Source organism: Mastigoproctus giganteus, chromosome 4 (assembly GCF_048544385.1).
Source record: "Mastigoproctus giganteus isolate SK-2022 chromosome 4, ASM4854438v1, whole genome shotgun sequence".
NCBI classification, from domain to species: Eukaryota; Metazoa; Arthropoda; class Arachnida; order Uropygi; family Thelyphonidae; genus Mastigoproctus; species Mastigoproctus giganteus.
The window spans coordinates 215,803,537-215,820,132 of record NC_143578.1 but is presented as its reverse complement, the minus strand read 5'-3'; positions in this window follow the sequence as shown (position 1 = coordinate 215,820,132).

Sequence of the window (16,596 nt, the reverse complement as noted above, 5' to 3'; positions counted from 1 at the left end):
ATAGACGAACATGGCTAAATTCTTCTCTCTTGTTTACTTGTCCTATAATTTGGTTCAGCATCTGTTTGAACAATAGAAAAAATTGTTCACCTGCAAGCAAATGTAAGTCTCGGTAATTGCATTTGTAAGTTTTATACTTAGTTTTATATTTAGAGGAATACTTCTCTGATCCTTCACTGATTTCGTAGAATCGTTCGTAAGATTCATCACCACCACCAATTTGAATCTGAAAAGAAATGAAAAAAAAAAAAAAAATACTTAACGTTTTTTTGGAATTCTGATTGTACTTCTGCATATGAGATTCTGAATAAGACTTACAGGTCCTTCGTTTGATCCTCCTGCCCTCCCCTCGACGCGTGGAGACAAGGAAAAGAATTCTGCATTCTGAAAATGAATATTAAACAATGTTATAAAACTATTTTTATCACTTTTAAAAATAAAAAGAGATAATATAGGAGGAAATTCACTCACCTCTGTATACTGTACAGTATTCGTATACATTATTTCAGCCTCAATAACTTCTGCAAGACTGACAGCTTCACACTCCAGGGAATCATCATCACACATCCACGTGTCCATATTTTTTTCTGTAATGGTTCTGTGACTGTGGTGGCTTTTTAAACTTTCTCCAATAGCCTTATGCAATTCTCGGTCATTGATCCTACTATTTTGTCAAAACGAAACACTACAAACATCCTGTAAGGGTGTAACATTGTTGACTTTTAAGGTCAAAAGGAAACCTGTTCCGAAATAGTATGTCATCCACATCCTGTAAGAGTGTAACATGTGTTGGCTTTTAATGTCAAAAGAAAACCTGTTCCAATTAGTACACCAACCAGTAAGAGTTCCTTATTAGACAATTTACGATGACGCACTTCTTCTTGTGTAATATTATTAGTCACATATCCGAGTTGTGGACTGCTTTATATATGATTGTTATACGTTCTGTCGTTACATTTGCCATTTTTCAACAACAGTTAAGATGAGTACCACTCCAAAGAAGAAATATGTGTTTTTTCGTCGCCTCAGTTCAAACACTATTCTACGAGTTCTCCTGCTTGATTTCGAAGTATCGATCGTTTTGGAATGTACCTCGTGTTATCTAAAACTAACGACAGATCAATGGATGCAAATAAAACTAAAATGGCCTGAAGTATTACTATTAGTTCAGGGTCGTGCACATGAAACTATTACATTTACGAAGGGCTTGGCGGTTGAGACAGAAGCAGGTCGTGCTACAATTTCCAATGGTGAGATGTGCGAGTTTATTCTCGACGTGGGTGAATGTGAATCTCTTTCACTAAAAATACTCTATGTTGACGAGTTTGTATCTGTTCTTGGGGATGAAGCTAAACTATTCACACTGATGCAAGAATCCGTGATGGATGTACTATGCTCAACACGTGAATGTTTACGACAGCGCCGACAGTTCACCACCAGTGATATCACATTTCAAGAAGCCTACGAGTATATGGTTCGACATCTGATTCCGTATAACGTTGTAACAGACTTTATGGCTAGATGCACTTTGCAACAGAAAGAACCTGAAATTAATCCTTATAGCATTCTACAGGCAGTACTTGGTATGATATCAGAGTTAAGGAAATGTTATATTGAACGTTATGCTCATTTATTCCCATTTCATTAGACTGTGTCTTTTTTGATTATTAAAAAGATTGTTCGAGTTCTAAAAATGTTCATAGATGTAGCTTTTTAAAAAGTGTTCATTAAAAAGCAGAAATTTTCTTGATGTTTGAGTTTTGGATTTTAGGAAATGAGTCAATAAAATGGTTTACACACAACTTCAGACAGTAATAAAGGGTTAAAAAATATTAACAGATATACAATAATAAAATGTATTTTCAAAAAAGGTTAACTTACACACAAGAAAAAGACTCTACACACAGCTTAATGATAAAAAGAAAATACATTTTTAATTAGGCATACACACAAGAAAAAGACTCTGGTACTGTAAAAAACAGCAAAAAGGAATTTTCTTTTTATCCATAAAGCTTTAAAACTGTGAGAATACAACAAAAAGGAAGAAAATGTACCAATAAAACGTTTCAGACACAACTTAAGAATGTATGGCTAATTAAAAAGACACTGGTACTGTAAAAAAAAAATTAAATAGAGATATATACATGGCGCCATCTAGGGACAAAAATACGAACTAAACAAAACCGGTAAGCATGTGGCGCCATCTAGGGTACGAAATGTGAACTAAATATAATTTTCACACCTGTAGTCGTGGGATAGTATGCAAAAGTGTTTAAATCCCTCCAGATCTTATACAATTGTGTTTAAAACCATTTAGACTTTATGCAAATTTCTTAGAACCCCCTACATATCTACTGACGAGCCGCTCAACGAATTTATGGACAACGGTTCCCAAACAGACGTGTACCGGACCAAAGTTTTTTTGCGCGTGTGCATCAAAATTTGTGCGATTATGGGTCATTTAGAGGTAACAGGAGTAGTGCTGGAAGACCACGTTCGACGCGAACTCCCGCCAAGAAAGAAACTGTGTTAAATGTGTCCAGAATAATCCTAATGCCGTTGCCTCTGCCTTAGGAGTGAGTGTCTCGTCGCAGTATACAGCGTGTCTGGCACGACGATTCCTTACACCCCTTTCATCTCCAAAGGGTTCATTTACTGCTTCCCCAAGATCATCCTGCACGTGTGGCTTTTGCGCAGTGGTTTCTCCAAGAAAGTGTTAAAGACATGAATTTTCCAGCCTATGTTTTGTTCACGAATGAGGCTTATTTCATTCGGGAAGGCTTATTCAATCAGCACAATGCTCATGTGTGGGCCCATTGACAACCCACACGGTGTGTGCCCCCATGCGGCACAACACCACTTCGCAAGAAATGTGTGGGCAGGTATGGTCGATGACTGCTTATTCGGCCCATACCTGTTGCCCTCCCGCATGAACTCCGCTAAATATCCGATCTTTCTTGAACAAGTTCTACCAGGGTTACTTAACGATGTTCCAGCAAATGTGAGATGCAACATTTGGTTTCAACATGACGGGGCGCCTGCCCATTATGGAAGGTGTGTTCATGACCATTTGAACATCGCGTTTTGGGCATCGATGGATTGGTTGTGGTGGACCCGTTGCCTGGCTCCCACGCTCACCTGATTTATCGAGCTTTGATTTCTTTCTGTGGGGGGGCCCTCAAATCTATCGTGTATGAGGTATGAGGTATATTGAGGGTCTAGCGGCTCCTGGGATTTCTCCCATCTCCACGAATGTTCTATGTATCGGTGACAGTACCCTGTCAAAGCCAGAAATTTAGAAGTGTGTGGGTCATGAGTAGTGTTATATGTTGTGCCCATTGTTTATCCGGCTTATTGGCCGCCAGGTCCCTAATGGGACCCGACGTTGCCCATACCTCGCCACGTGGAGACTAGCTGGGTGTTACCATTGAGTCAATTGTACTCTGGCAGGTCCTACCACTTACTTTCCTGGGATTTTAGTGGCTAGGACCTAAAATAAAATTGGAACGACCGCGGTTGATTTTAATTCACTTACATTAAAGCGCTAATATGGGGTTTGACGCTGAAGGCCTGTTTCTGAAGTGCCTAAAAGGTTGGGCGAATTTTTTTGGTGTATTTTAAATTTGGACGTGTAGGGCTATACACTGTGCAAGAGAAAGTGCTGGGAGGGGAGAGTGAAGGCTGGGGGGTGAAATAGCAAGAAGAGGGTCGATAGGGTAGATGACCCCCAATTATTCAATGAGGCATGCCCATGCCCACCAGAGGGAAGGAATGGTGTGGCAAGGAAGAGAGGAGACAGCAAGCCGTCACCTCCCTCCCCTGCCGGGTGTGGGAGTAAAAGAATTGCACTGCACAAGAGAGTGCAGAGCCTTGAGGCAATATGGCTCCGCAGCAACTTGGAGTTTCTCTATCTTCGTCGGTCTTCTCTGTCATTGGTAGCGTTTGGTATCCAGATTTGTCCTACAGCTATGAACACTGGTCAGGTCCGTTGTTAGTCTGTTAGCAATGGCTGCGGTTCTGTTCATCATGGGAAGATCCGCATCTCCATGGGGTTATTCTTGCGATCGCTGGTTTTAGATGATTAGTAGTGAGCAGGTTCCTGAGGGAGGTTCTCCTTGAATCCTCTCCACGCATGTTCTGTGTCTCATTTTATTTATTTATTTATTTTATTTTATTATTTTTTATTTTTATCTTCTGTAGATGGCTACCAGTGTTTTACGCCTACCAAATAGTTTTTAGGCATATTCCTTTAGCTCCCTGTATTCCTCTAGTGAGTCCAATATATGTGATTCCAAGTTCTTGGGGAGGTAGTGTATTGCAGTGATCTGTCTGCACCTGAGGTCCTCATAATGGGTGCAATCATACATAATGTGCTCCCAGCACTCAAGCTCCCCACAGGCACAGCTCGGATCCACCTCAATCCCCAGCGCTGCCAGCTTGGCTTTAAAGGCCTCGTGACCAGTCAATAAATAGGTGGTGTATAAGCCAGGTTGAAACCAAGTTGGGGGACTGGGGTTCATCCTGTCGATGTTCGGAATGAATTTCCTGGTGATATTTCCCTTATTTGAGTTGGCCCAGCGCTCCTGCCAAACTTGCATCAGGTGTTTTTGCAGTCTTGTCTTTTCATTTTTTTGTGGTGCATTAACGTCCACAGTATAGCCATGGTGTGTACAAGGTATTCCTTTCTCTATGTGGTAGTTCATTCCCCTGCGCGTGATCTCTAAGTCAAAGGGGGAGCTCCGGCCAAGACCTGCAGTGCGTGGGTACTGGTTGTCCTACAAGCACGTGTAACTGTCAGTAGGATGGTTCTTTGCGTTGCATCAAGGATGCGTCGGTTTGCTACAGTTGCTGTTTTGGGAAACCATATTGCTGAGGCGTAAGTGATGATGGGTAGGAAGGTTGTTTTATAAAACAATGACAGGGTGCGTTGGTTTAACCCCCAGTCCCGCCTGGCGATCCTAGCCACCAATCCAGAGTATCTTTTAATTTTGGCTCTGATATACGTTAGATGGTGTTTAAAGGTAAGATTACCATCCGGTATAACCCCTAAATATTTTAACTGGGTCACTAATTTTATTGTGGTAGGTTCCACCTTTATTTGTGGCGGTCTACGTATATCAAGCTTGCCTTTTAGCAGGATGGAGGACGTCTTTGTTGTTGATATCGTCAGGCAGTGGGTTCTGGTCCAGTTTTGCAATATCAGCATTGCCTGATTGGCCTTTTCCTCTAGCTGGGCCCTGCTATCTGCAGCAATGGTGAGGACCAAATCATCAGCAAAAGGCTGGGAGCGCACATCACCGAGGTGCAAAGCCAAGAACTCGTCCAGAACCATATTCCACAGGAGCGGCCCCCAGAACAGAACCCTGGGGACAGCCCCTACGGACATCACGATTCACTCTACCATAAGGTGCTTCCACGATGATGCGTCTCTCGGAGAGATATGACCTAATTATGGAGTATAAGTTGATCGGCACTTGTGCCTGCCTTAGTCTTGCCAGTACGCTCGGCTACCAAAGTGTCGAACGCCCCAGCGAAGTCAACGGAGATGACTAGAAGATATTTATTATTGCAGTTTGCTGCTGATTCCGATAGGCTACGCAAGGCTTCCACAGTAGACGAACCCTGCTTGAATCCGTATTGCGATGTCTCTGTGAGTTTCGCTGCCTGGTAATGCTGATTTATAGTTGTGCAGAGTAGCCTTTCTAGCAGTTTGCTTGCAACCGGCAGTAGAGCTATTGGCCGATAGGAGTTTGGCAGGTGGGGCGGTTTGTTCGAATTTTTGGCGATTAATTTTACCTTTGCTGTCTTCCATTTTTTGGGGAAGATGCCCTTAGCCAAGTAGCTGTTATATAGGTGTAAGAGGAGGTCTGGAACGATCTCCACGGTCTTCTTAATAATTTCGGGTTCTAAGTAGTCCAGGCCTGGACATTTATTGTTTCTTATCTGGGTTGCCATTTGTTGTAGTTCATCCCGTGTGAAGGGTGGCTCCTGGGTGTCTGTTGAGTAAGCTTCATTATCTTGACAGATGATAAGTTGCTCTGGCAGTGTTGGCTCTATTGGTTCCGGGAAGATGGCATCCAGTATATTGCTTATAGATTGTTGCCACGTGGTGGTATAATCACCTTGTGGTGTCTGGGTGGTTGAAATGACTTCCCCCTGGGACGTTTGTTCGTCACTATCTTAAATAAATAAATAAATAAATTTTCATTTATTGCAACTACAGCAAGCCCATCACAGCACTAGGCTAGGAGCATAAATTCAGTACAAAGGAGACAAATATATATATATATAAAATTACATAGCATATTCTATATATACATTAACAACGAATATGAATATAATGATCAAAAATATATATTGCAGAACATCACATTTGGCTCTGGATGTAGTTACTGGGTTGTAGGTAGGCAGCTGTTTGTATTTCTCATAATTTGTTTGGAAATGAGACTCCTGTAGGCTTCAGAGTTGAGCAACCTCTTACAATCAATTTTGTGATAATTTATGAGGTGAAGGGATGCATTGGGGAACATCCTGTCCATTTGTTTTAGTCTGGAGAGTTTGGATTTGAATTGTTGTTGGTTTCTTGAGTTTTCTCTGTTGGTGGGAGCTATTACGTTGGCTAGGTTTGGTGAACTGGATGCAGAAGCAATTAACTTAGCAAGAAGCATGACTCCAGAGTCGTTGATCATCCGTTGCAGAGGCTTTGTTTTTAAGTTTTTGTAAAGCTGTTGCCTGGATATTGTACGGGGAAAACGAAGTTTATTGTTCAGCCATCTAAGAACCCAATACTCTAGGGCAAGGAATTTTTTTACGGTAACTTGAGGAGCGCCAGACCAGATTTCGGAGGCATAGGACAGAATGGAAAAATGCATCTCTGAACATGGTTAATGACTGTTTTTCTATCTTGAATCGCCGCTGTTTCTTGCTTGATCAGCCATCTTGATTTTTGAATTTTTTTAGCAACATATACATTGTGAGAATTAAATGAAAGATTTTTGTCAAAAACAACTCCTAGGTCTTTGTGAGCAAATACGTTGGGAATTGAAACATTTGAAATTTTAATTTCTATGTGGTTTGGTTGTTTCTTTAAGGAATAAGTTATTTGAGCAGATTTTGTATACCACTCACCAGGGTTCGGTGTTCCATGTTGTGCTGAGAAAAGTCTCCCAGGCCTTGCGTTTGCTCTTAACGATCGCATTTGTGTAGCTGTTTCTGGCTTCTCTATATCTTTGCCTTAAAACTTCAACCTCATGGGCCGGCCATGTGCGCCTTGCCCGTTGGAATTGTTTTCTTCTTTTAATTGTTTCCCGTCTGAGCTGTTGAATTTCCAGGGTCCACCAGGGGACAGCCCCCCGGATCGGGCTTCTTTTTTTTATTGCTGCATTGCTGGCTTCTGTTATTATCTTGGTTACTTTAGTTTGGGTTTTATTAGGTTCCTCGAGCTGATTTGGCTCAGTTAGATGTTGGGCCGTTGCTGGTATTAGGATTTCCTTAAAACGTTCCCAATTTGCTTTGCGAATGGCATAGCGGCTTTGTATTTGCTTGGATATTGGGGCTGTGTCAAGTGATCTTGCTATCTGATAGGTAATCACTCTGTGATCGGATATTGTCCACGAATCCCGAACAAGCCAATCCTTTATATAGCCTGCGACGTTCCTAGTGGACAGCGTGACGTCGATTGTGGCCTCCCACAGTGTGTTACAGAACGTGGGCAGTTGGTGCGGCCTATTTAGTACCACGATCGGGGAGTTGGAAAGGTATTCGTCTAGTATTTGCCCGTTCCGAGTTCCGCTTCTGTCTGGAGTCAGGCTGTGCCAGGTGGGGGATCGGCAATTGACATCTGCCCCAATGATTATTTTCTGGTCCGGGAGCATGTCTACTAAAGCTTGAAGGTATTGTGTAGCTGGGGTAATGTCCTCCCCCGGTGTACAGTACAGTGCTACTATGTAGAACTGGCCTAGCGGCGTCAATACGTGGGCACAAGCTGCCCATGACGAGCATAGTTGTTTAACTTTCGCGACTGTGTAGTCTGGGTTGCGTACCACTACCGCCGCCCAAGGGGTATCTTCCTCTTCGTGTACTATATTATATGTGATTGAGTATCCACACACCCGTTTAGAGTGGGTGTACGGCTCCTGGAGTATGAGAATGTCTGCATTGATTTCGTCAGCTTTTATCCTTAGCTGTTCTGCCACTGCTCTGGCTCTTTGCGCATTTTGTTGGATGATCTCTATTTTGGATGTATTATATTTCTTATTGTTTGTCTCCATAGTCGGTTCTCTTTTGGTATTGACCCTTTGCTTTGATATAGACTGGGCAGTTTGGATCTCTGATCGAATGTGTGTATTCCATTTTGGCTGCTTTACAATTGGCACAGGTTGGATCCTGTTCCCTGTTGGGGCACGTTTTGTACTCATGGCCCTTGCCAGAGCAATGGCTGCAAGTAGGCGTTGCCTGAGTACAGGTGTGGGTTGTGTGTCCGAACTTGCAGCACCGAAAGCATTTCGGCACTGCTGCATGCTCCCAGAACCGGTGGGATCCCCATTCTATATATATTCTGTTGCAGTTTTTCAGCTGTTGCCATGCAGTTGGGTCTAGTTCAACTACCCAGTTCCTATTAGTTCCCGATCTGCTACCGGTTGAATACCTTGGTGTTACCGTGCATTTTTTTTGTGCTTCCTGGGCTAAATTCCTTAGATTTCTGGTGACAATTTCAGTTGCTAGTTGTTCAAGTGTTACGTCTTTGTCTACATTAAACATTATAATTGAAGGCCCACGCTTTTTTGGCGGCTCCGCTGTTAGCCCTAACTTGACAAGTTTTGGGTTTTCCCTTATTGCCTGTATATCTTCCTTATTTTCTGTTTCTATTATTAGTCCTGTGCTTCTTGTTTTTCTTATTGTTTTAATTCTAGTAGTCCTCAAGTCATCTTTCATCTCTTTCATAAATTTAACCTTTAGTTCTTCGCTGGATTGGACATTTTCAGTGTTTTCCAGGGTTGTCGGTCTGAGAACCACCAAGTTTGGTGTTTTCAAGACTGGTGGCCTTTTTTCTTGTTGCCCTTCTTCGTTTGGTTGTAACTGGTTTGAGCCATTCCTCAGCGCCTGGGCATATGTGGGGGCTCGCTGTTGCATTTGATTTGCCCCACATTGTTCGTAGATTTGTATCTTCACGTTTACCTTTTCATTTTCCAGGAAGGTCTCTATCAGCATGGCTTCCATCTTTCTGAAAATGTTTGCAATCTGCGATCTAATGCCTGTTCTAATTCTGTTTGATGGTTCTTTGAAAATATTCTCTAATGCCGTCTTCAAGGCTAGAGATTTTTCATACACTGTGCCTTCAGACAAGGTAGGATCCAGGGGAACTTCTGGTGGTTTCTCTTCTCCGGTGTCCTTTGTAGATGGCATACTCTCTGGTTGGTCCCTTGCTTCAGTTTGGGAACGTGTTCCCCGCTCTATTTTTGTACCAGTCGACTTTTTATTTTTTCCCTCCATTCTCTTTAGATTTCGGATAATACCGTGTATGAATCGCTTGTGGAGACGGAACTGGGTCTCGTCTGCGCTGCTGCTACTGTCAAAGAAACTCCAGGTATGTTGGACCGTGTCCGCCAATCCATGCTGCCTCTGTTAAACGCGTGCATCGCTCATGTCTCATGGTGGAACCTTCGAGCACCTGTTGTAACATCATGAAATGCATCCATCTCATACTCCATTGTTAATATTATATCAAATAAATGTTTGCCACTAATTACTGTCTTGCGTCATTTCTGCTTCGTGTGCCTCTGCTACTACTTTGCCGTGACGTTTCCGGTTATGGGTTCCTATGCGATTCACATTCCTTTAGATGTTACCTACCTCCCCTAAACGTTTGTACCAATATTTTTGAGACACCCTATAGATATGTATACTGTAAAATCTATATTATGCAATATAAGCTCTGCATAATCTATTACCACTTTTTGTATTTGCTGTGTAGTGCTGTGTGGTAGTTTTTATGTACTGAAAGCAGTGTGCAGTTAATTGTAAGATTCCTCTGGTTGCCTGTAGCGGGAATCGTGTCCTACATTTCTAGGAATAAAGAATTTTATTATTATTATTATTATTATTATTATTATTACAAAGTTCTTGATCGAACCTGATTGTGATTTTATGTAGTAAATGAAAAGTGGACTTCTTCTGGTGAGGTTACGCAGTTGAATATTTTCTTGTGAGAAAGACTTATCCTCTAATCGGGAACAGAAGACTCCTGATCAACTTTAGTACGAAATATCTCTTCATTGTTATATGAACTAATGAACTAACGTATCCTTCAAATTGGAGGTATTATATTGATGTTGTTTTTTGCTGTTCATTGAAATATGAACTAATGAACTTACGTACCATCCGAACGTGGATTATTATATTGATGTTGTGTATAAAGTTATTAGTACGCTGACAGACGATCCCTCGAGGTCTCCGCATACCAGGAATGATAACCAACTAGTGATGGTATATGGTATTTTAGAAAGTAGCTGTACACTATTGCGATAGATGGTGGGGTTGCCAGGAAAGCTGGATTAGAACACCTTCTTTAATAAATAAAAAAATAATAATAATAAATAACGGATATGATATAATGGCAAATTTCACAGACATTCACGTGTATCACAGGATTTCTGTGATAATTGCGCTAATTTTTAAAGTGGTGCAAATTTTGTTTGCACCACTGGTGATGGGTGAAGTACTTTTTCACACAACATTCCATTTACTCGAGATTGTATGGTAACTCTAGTTTTTATTTCAGCAAAAACACGACAGTAAAGGTTAGATTATATTTTATGGTACATATATTTTAACGTATGCGCACATGCATCTCACATCTACTCTTTCACAAAAAATCAGACAACTTAATGTTAACTTTTTTATGATTTACTTAAACTGAATGGTTATTATTATTCATTTATTTACTTATTTTTCATACAATCCCTTCATTTTCAGGTATGGTCCGTAAAAGAAGTAAAATTAGAAACATGCAAGTGAATACTAATGCGCACAGCGCAGTGAACGAAAAGCAGAGGAGAAGGAGGAAGATTTCTATGAAGCATTCCAGATTAATTCAGTGTGTCTTACAGATTAAGAAAATAAAATATCCCTTGTGTGTGATTTGCTTAATTGGTTTCGGGTATCAGACATTTCAGTTTCTTGCTATGTATCTCGCTTATCCGACAGTACTGGATATTCAAGTAACTTCTCCTATTGAGATAGAAATACCAGCAATAACATTCTGCAATGCAAATCCGTGAGTAAACTTATCTGGTTAAAAGATTTCTAAATATACCATAAAAAATAATTAAAATTGATCATTAGTAAAAATTTGTCATTCAATACTGTATGTAGCTTGGTTTGGCTAGAGGCTAATGTGGATCTCCAATTTGCCCCACAGATGTGGTAGTGATATTGGTGTGTATTCTGAGCTGGACAGTCCAAATCTGTTCCCTTATTCTCAACAAATGAATCCTGTATGTCCCTTGCTGCCTCATAAGCAGTGATGCTACAGAGAGGCCCGGCCTGAATTACTTCTATTCTGTGGGTGGCGTATATCTGTTCAAAGTCTCCAAGTATATCAAGCAATTTCTGTTTTCAAAGTATCATGGGATTCTCAGTATCTGACCAAAAATTTCTGGTTTCAAAGTATCATGGGATTCTCGGTATCTGACCAAGTATATCACAGGATTATTATTATATTTATTTTCTTTTTTTTGTGTTATATTATTTCTCATTGATTGGGGGATTCCACTCCGTGACGGGTATTGCTACCAAGTAGACAGGGTGGTTGTAATGTCTGGTGATACAGTTGATTGAGAAAATCTCTGACTGTCCTACAGTTCCTCAGCCACATCTCTTTGACCTCATGTCTCAGGTTCGTTTACTTCCTAAACTTTTCCTCATGGGTTTTCTGGACATTGCTAGAGTTGGACACCGCTATGTCCATCAGGTAGGTAAATTTTTCCATCTTGTCCACAAGGTTTATGTCCGGTCTGTTGTGCGGGATGGTCTTATCAGTTATTATGGCGCGGTCCAATACAGCTTGTGGGTTCGGGACTCTAGTACTGCCTGGTTTGGTATTTATAGTATGGTACACTTTCTTTGATCAACTGGTATTTCCTCGCTACCTTCTGATATATTATCCTGGCTACCTGGTCTTGTCTCTGAGTGTACTCAGTCTGGGTGATTACCTTGCACCCCGCACTGATGTGTTTGATCGTTTCTGAGGGCAGGTGGCATCATCAACATGTGTCATATGACATTCAGGACTCCTTTTCGATGTATTTTCTATAGTTTCTGGTGTTGATTACCTGGGCTTAGATGGCCAGAATGAATCGTTCAGTCTCGAGGAAGAGCGCCCCGCTTGTGAGCCATGCATTGGAACCAGTGCTGGAGAGAGATAATCTTTATTGCCCTTCATGGCCATAAAGCCAGGTTTTACAGTCTCCCGAAACTTCCGGGAAAATCGAACAATTATTTACAAAAAAAAAGGTAATTTTACAAACGAAACATATTTTAATACAATGGAGAGAACTCCTTAGGAGAGTTAAGTCTGATTGAGCTGACTTAACCTCGAGATAAGAGCACCAGCTGAATCAGACAGGAACAGATGCAAGGTACACATCAGTCACTGCTGATTAGTCATACTAGTCATATTTTTTTTCTAGTAAGTCCGGTCAACAGCGAATTTGTTCAGGTCGGCGTCAAGTGCCTGGGTTTGCTTGAGCATTTGCTGAGGGAGGAACCTTTGGTCGTCGACTAAGGTGGGAAGCAGTGGAATCCCGAGAGAGTCGGCAAGCTGCGTGGTGCGAATCAGAGCTGGAAGGTTGTGCTTCCTGTTGGCCCACTTTAGGAGCCAGAATTCTGTGGCAAAGAGTGGTTTCTTTATTGAGGGTGCCGCTGATGCCCAAATTTCAGCAGCATAGAGTAAAGGTGGAAAGATAACTGTTCTTATGTACCTAACGGTTGTATTTTTATCTGTGATACGAAGGAGATGTTGTTTTGCTATCCACCGGAGTCTGGAAGCACGTGTGAGGAGCATGTCTATGTGGGCGTTGAATCGAAGTTTGGAGTGTTATACAACACCCAGATCACGATGGCTAGACACAATTGGGATCAGTGTATTGTAGACCGAAGTCTGGAAAAAAGTAGGAGTTTTCTTCAATGAATATACCATGAATTCGGACTTAGCAGGATTGATCTTGAGCCCAAACTGGCAGAGGTAACATGTGACTATGTTGAGAGCGTTGTTAATTTCCGCTTTTACCAGAACTAGGTCTTCACCGGGGATGATGGGAGTGAGTATCTTGGTATAATCCGCATAGCTCAGTAGACATTGAGAATCTGCAACCAGTAGGAAGATAATAGATGAAAACAGAAGGCACGAAAACACCCCTCCTTGTGTGACTCCTGCGGTGACGGATCTAGTAAGAGTGCGATCTCCTGTATGAAGCTTTATAACTCTGTTATGCAGAAGAGAGGAGAGAAAGCATAATATGTTCCCTGTGATCTGGAATTGGCATTCCAGGAGAGTGAGTAGTTGGTTTACTTGGACTGCATCAAATACAGCCTCAATGTCTAAGTAACAGCTAGTTCTTACCTTTTCTCGAATGCTGACAAGATAGCATTCGTGGTCGCTTGCAGATTGGTGATCGTTGATCTGTTTGGAAGGAAGTAGTAAATTCGGGCTGGATTGCTGGGCAAGATCTGCTTAGTGAGGATGGGGAGTAAGGTCTTTTCCAGGAGCTTCAACAGGCTGGAGGAATTGGAGATGGGTCGGAAGTGTTTAGGTTTCGATGGCGACTGAACTTTGGCGAAAGGTTTGATGAGAGTTTTTCCACTGCTGTGGGAAAATCTGGTTCGAGAGTAACTGGTTGAAGATAAATAAAAGGCGAGGTAGTAGTAGTAGTAGTAGTAGTAGTAGTGGCATGTGATGCAAGAAAGCAAATGTATGAGCTTATGCAGCATCAGCCAAAAAAAAAAAAAAAAAAAATCACACCATTCCCTCCAAATGCCTGTCCAGTTCCTCCTTAAATTTATTTAACCTATCAACTTCCACAACGACAGATGGAAGTTTGTTCCAGCAATTAACCGCCCGCTGGCTAAAGGCAAATTTCCGCACATCTAATCTACATCTGTCTTTTCTTAATTTGAATTTATGCCCCCTGAGGTTCGTAATCTGAACAAGTGGAAAGGTCATTGCTAACAAACTAAATATTCCTTTAGTTTGTTAGCTACCTGAGCAGGATCATCAACAATTGAACCATCGATATCAAGTGAACCAATCCGATTCATCCTCTTCCTTTTAGAGTTTACATAAGTTAAGAACTCTTTGCTGTTTTTCTTTGCATCCTTTGCCAAAGATTTCGCGTAATCTGACTTCGCCTGCCTAACCTCCTTTGGAACCTGGTTACAGACCAGCTTATATCTATCATAGGCGTCTCTCTCACCTCTTATTTTATATGTATCCCATGCATTTTTCTTCTCTGTCACATGTCTAATTAATTAGTTCATCTGACATCCACTTAGGCCGAAATTTGAACAATATTTCTTAGTTGGTATGAAACGGCTAATAGCTTCCAAGATATATTCTTTGAATACTTAGTAATTTGAATTTGCTGTTGGTAACACCATCAGTTAGTCCCACCGTATAGAATTTAAATACTGTCTCAGACCACCGTAGTCACCTTTAGGAAAGCAAAAACCGTTCCCTTTACCCTAATTGTTGTTATCTCTTTGAGCAAATCCCACTTCAGCACACTGTGATAACTGCCACCTAGTGGTTCATTTATCTGCAGATTCTTAATGCATGAAGAATCACTGCTGATAATCAGATCAAGAGTATTGCGCCTTATAGTTGCCTCCCGAACATGCTGTCGTAGAAAACAATCATCCAATAAATCCACAAAAGCCTTGCTAGTGTGTGAGTGATCAACCCACAAATACCAGTCTATCTCTGGGAAATTAAAATCTCCCATTATAAGACACTCTGATTTACTGGCCCACTCTATTTCTGTTCACTATTGCTTATTATATTCATCAGATTCTTTAGGCCTATAACACAAACGACTAGTCTACTTTTTCCTTTCCCAGTGCTCATGTCACACCTAACAGATTCAACATTGTATTGTCCACCAATATCAATTGTATGTACTTTAGATTTTATGTTTCTTAACTAACAGCATATCGCCCCCTCCCTTCATATCCTGTCTATAATTTCTGTACACACTGTACTCCCCAAATTCCAATTCTGCACTGCTTATAACTGTGTGACAACAAGTCTCTGATGTCCCAACAATATCTGTCTTTGTTATCTTGACTAGCACTCAATATGTGCGTTTGATGTCTTGACTAGTACTCAATATCTTTGTTTGATGTCTTGACTAGCACTCAATATCTACGTTTGATGTCCTGACTTGCCCTCAACATCTGCGTTTGAGGTCTTGACTTGCACTCAATATCTGCGTTTGATGTCTTGACTAGCACTTCAAGCTCATCGAATTTATTAACTATACCCTAGCATTGGTGTACATGCAAGTATACATGCACCTGTTTCTACTCTTAGTTACCCTAACACAGCCCATGCATTTGCTTGTTCCACTATGTCTCTCAGCAATCCAAGAAATCCCATTGGAATTGTATTGGAATCCAATAGCAGTATTATGTTCTTTTGCTATAAGTGGTAACAACTAGTTCTAAGTAATCTATAAACATCTCAGTAGGTTGTCTATATTGGCAATAAATCGATATAACAAACAACTCTCCGAAGGAGACCTCACCGGAAGCGCAAGCTGCATGGTTAGAGCACAAACCTTCAATTCTATATCTCGAGGGGCGGTCCTTTAGAACACCCTTATAAGACTACGGCTCCTGAAGTGCATTAACCTGAAGAATTTTTTTTGCTGGTTTCCATGTTTGGGCAACCTGGTGACGTGATTGTGGAACCCACCGGTATTGCACTATCTCCGGTGGGTGCAGGATTTGGGCACAAGGCACTAAAGGTGATAGTAGATCCAGGCTCGGCTGCTTGTGCTTGGGGCGGACAGCGGCTGCTTAGGTGTTGGCTGCTCCCTTGTGGCAAGCAGGACGTACACAAACGATAAAAAGCTTTGAAGAGTTTCTGCACCAACACAGACGTGCAAGGTGGAGATGGGAGCCACCCTTGATACACGTAAAACATACACACACACGTGTTCATATATAATATAGTATTTTTATATCTATAATGAGAATGCTAATGTATATAAAATTGTATATCTCCTTTGTAAGTTTTGTATATAATTTGTAAATAATTGTGTGTACAAATAAATGGAAAAAAATGGAAATGTACAATGACGGAGATCAACCTCATGCAATTAATTTGTAAGAAATTAATCCTATCATTATAAATAACACTTGAAAGAGATACATTTAAAGCCATATTATTCACAGTTGGTTTTAAGTGTTATTTGCTCCAGCGCTCTAACTTACTCCTGTCACTTCTTATCACGATACGAATGGGCACATTTCGGCTTCCTTTTTTTTCCAATTGGGCCAGACTGGTGGCTTCTCTTTGTTTTCACATTTATCAAGTTT